The sequence below is a fragment of the Sinocyclocheilus rhinocerous genome, unplaced genomic scaffold (assembly GCF_001515625.1).
Source record: "Sinocyclocheilus rhinocerous isolate Xijiao unplaced genomic scaffold, SAMN03320098_v1.1 scaffold1874, whole genome shotgun sequence".
NCBI classification, from domain to species: domain Eukaryota; kingdom Metazoa; phylum Chordata; class Actinopteri; order Cypriniformes; family Cyprinidae; genus Sinocyclocheilus; species Sinocyclocheilus rhinocerous.
Window position 1 is genome coordinate 1,611,169 of NW_015626862.1, and position 3,723 is coordinate 1,614,891.

Genomic DNA, 3,723 nt, shown 5'->3' on the forward strand with positions numbered 1-3,723 from the left:
GGGCTGACTTTTTGATCTCATATGAGAACAGTTAAGTTAGAACTGGCACAAAGTAAAATGTGAGATCTCGCAAACATCACGATGGACAGTGTCACGTGTTTTCCATTTGCCACACGTTATTTGTGATGTACAAGTCAAGAATGTCCCGAAGCAACTCCCTGTTTCCTTGTTTTAAAGGTCTGTCAAAATGTGGACAAAAATGTGGAGCTTCCAGCAGAGGTCCTTCTTTTATCAGTTTTATTGTGACAGGTTGCCATGTGTTGGTACAAACTGCTTCAGTGCTTTATTGTGGACTTCGGCACATCGCTTTTATACCACATAAGAAGGCACAAACACATATTCTACCCATCTGCCCTTCATAAGATCTTTGTGTGTTGAATGAATGTGTGTATTTCTTGCAGGAGATGAGAGGCGAGACTAATAGAAGACACTATCAAATTTTGGCCATAAAGGACCAATGGTGCACGCATGGAGACGAGGATTGTAAGGTTCAGAGACTTTATGGCTACTTATAATGGATGTAAAGGATGTTTCAGCAGCATCCACCAAATATCTAACAAATCCTTAATCCTGTCCTAATATTTTGACAATCTTAATGCAAGCTAAGTATTCACTGTGGTGAAGAGTATGTAACAATTTAAAATGCAATCAAAATAATGCAATGGCCAAAAGCAGCAATGCAGTCTCCATTTAGTACTGCATTTTATGCAACATTTCAGGAAAAGACAACAAAACAAGACCAATTACAGCAGAAATGGTAATGATTTAAAAATCATGAACACAAAGTGCATTTGCTCTAAAAACAGCCATAGTGAAAAATAAGGTAACATATAATGATTTACCATTTTAATTATTATAAACTCTTCTTATAAATAAATTCTGATTTCACTGTGATGCTGTTAGCATTTTCAGATGTCATATTTTTCTTTGACTGTAACCATTCTTAACAACTTCATAATTCAAATTAATCATTTTATTTCCATATTTAACAAATACGTTTTCTAAAAATGTTTTTGTCTTCACATTGTTCAGTCTAGTTGCCACCATCCTGGAAATGACATCAGATAATGCTCTCACTGAAGACCGGTGGTTATTTTCAAGTAGAAGGTGAGTGAATTCCAGGTTCTACATTGTCTGGAACAGATATTTTATTCAGTGCAAAGGCATGCTTATGATATTTGTATACAACAGATTTACAAACAAGACATTATATTAAGTAACTTACATTTAGCCGCAATATGACCAGTCTGTTTTATTATATTTGTAATAAAAATGGCATTTTCGCTAAGGGGGGCCACTGAATTAACAAATGATTTCCTGGCTACTCAAGTCAATCATGTTACATGACAGGAGAACAGTATTATTGTCTTTAACCGTGACAGGAAAACTGATCAATGGATGATCCATTCTGATGTTCTTCCATGAAGTTGTCATGTTCTACAAAATTCTTTGAGCCCATTCCTGTGGGTACCTGTTTTTTTAATTTCCTGTTGAGGACCATGCAGGGATTCCTCACAAATTTAATAAACAGCAAAATAACCCTGCGTGACAAACATCAAAGCTGCCACATTCAAAAAGGCTGGACTGGACGATCAGACCAGAGGGTAGGTTTGCATGCCTCAACAACAAAAAGAGCATTTATTTGATGATTATATGAAGTAGATAGCTATTGACTTCCAATACAGAGGTTGCACAGATGGCCCGCAATTGATGTTTTTCTCTCAAATATATATTATATAAATATTATATAATATATTATTTTTAGATCTGTCACACACACAATTGTGCCTCTGTACTGAGTGAAGTATATGTTCCAGACTATGTATATTTTAATGTCTAGGTGTGCTGTAATATTACAAAGGTAAACAGATTTTTCAGGGTCTTTACTTTCTGTTATTATTTTTCCAGAGCCCCAGGCAGAATTTCAACTTCATTAGAGTGCCTTTTTGTCTAAGGTTATATAACACAGCATCAGTAAATAATGTTTGTTTATTTCTAGCACCTTGCGTGTTCCACATGTTTAATTCATGAAAAAGTTTCTTACTGGTAGATTTTTTGCAGAGGACAAAGCTGTTGCTAAGCTCAGGCCTTCAGCCACACAGAAATGCGCTAACTGTTCTCCGGCCCTCCACTGGAGACTCTCTCAACATGCAAGAGCGTACCTCTGGTCTGCCCAGCTTTATAATACTGTTTTGGCCTGTTGCTAGAAAACCATCATTGTGTGTTGTGAGGACTAAAGCCTCTGTGGACCATGCATAAAGATGCAGAAAAGGGGAGCTGGATCCAAACTCTGTGAGGAACGGGCATGTGACCATGTTTTGACCCTTCTCTTTAATCAAGGTGGTCTGAGTTGGCAAAGATGGATCAAAGTGTCACTGAGACAAAAGCAGCATTCACAGGAACCTTCTTCAATCTCAGGCAAGCATACATGTTTTGCACAGTGGCGTATAATGTTGGCGTTTAAAGCATGCCCAAGTAGTGAGCATATGATGCTAGCATAGTTGCTAGCTTACACCACGCCACAACTTTCTGATTTGGGGATGTGTTCATTTGAGATTCATTACAGAAGTGGCATTGATCACATTAGGTTGTATTTGTAAATTCTGATAAAGAAAAGAAATATTACCCATTTAGCCGACTTATGAGTTGAGAGGCTTCGTGGCACAACTACACTTCCCATAATTCTCTGTGGTGGCATATAAATGATAAAGTACACAGGCTAGCAATCAAATACACACCCACTGTCCATCTTTTGTTGTTCATTTTGTTGCAATAGCACTAAAAAGCTGTTTATTCTGACCAAAATCACATTATATGTGACTCTTCAACTTGTAAGCAGTCCCAGGAGGACTTGAATGCAGCATTACTTGCTACTTTATTTATAAATAAGTTTCTTCCCTCCATCATTTATGATAATTTCTTAGTCATAAATTAGCAAATCATTTCACACTGTTTTACCACCAGTATTAATATTTGTCTCGTGTGAACCAATCCAAATTATAATGCAGTGAATATACTACACTGTTAAGAAATTTGGGGTCAGTAAGATTTTTAAAGAAAATAATAATTTAATTACACTGGGGTTTATTAAAATGATTGAAATGACAGTAAAGACTTGTACATGGTTACAAAAGATTTCTATTTCAAATAAAAGCTGATCTTTGATTTTAGATCAAATAAATGCAGCTTTGGTGACTATAAGATAAAAATATCCCTCACTCAAACTTTTAAACAGTAGTGCTTTTGTGATTTATTTTATAGCAAGGGCTAACTGGACCATGCTAACCAGTCCAGCCTTTACCTTTTGGTTACTACCAGGTGTAAACCATGATCTTGCCTGAGCATTTTTTATTGTATCACCTGAGATGGATGTTAAGGTATAAATAGAGCCAGAAGCAACTGGCTATTTGTCAGAAAAAATCCGCTTAAAATCCCCCCAAATAATCATCACCTCGGCTACATCTGCTCTACCTAATGTGGATCATGAGTCATGTGGAAATTGCTTACCTGATGAATTGAAATTACTGAGAACTGGGGCAAAACCACAGGAATAGTGTTAAACATCTCCCAGGGCATTAAATCCAACCATTAGTTGAAGTAATGTGGGTGATGCACATCTAATGAAGGACTTCATTGTGCTTTGAGGCATATACAAATGTCTAAATGAACTAAATAATGATGATGTCAGACACGTGTGTATTTATTCTGTAATCAAGTGTAAAC

The 3,723-nt window shown here is 36.5% G+C and overlaps 1 long non-coding RNA gene across 1 annotated transcript; it reads left to right on the forward strand.

The window, feature by feature from the left end:
• The first annotated feature begins 410 nt into the window (after positions 1-410).
• LOC107717158 (uncharacterized) lies at positions 411-1,969 on the forward strand. The gene is made up of 3 exons (XR_001637290.1): positions 411-483; positions 1,033-1,107; positions 1,909-1,969. It is a non-coding gene; the product is annotated as an uncharacterized LOC107717158 (long non-coding RNA).
• The last annotated feature ends 1,754 nt before the right edge of the window (positions 1,970-3,723 follow it).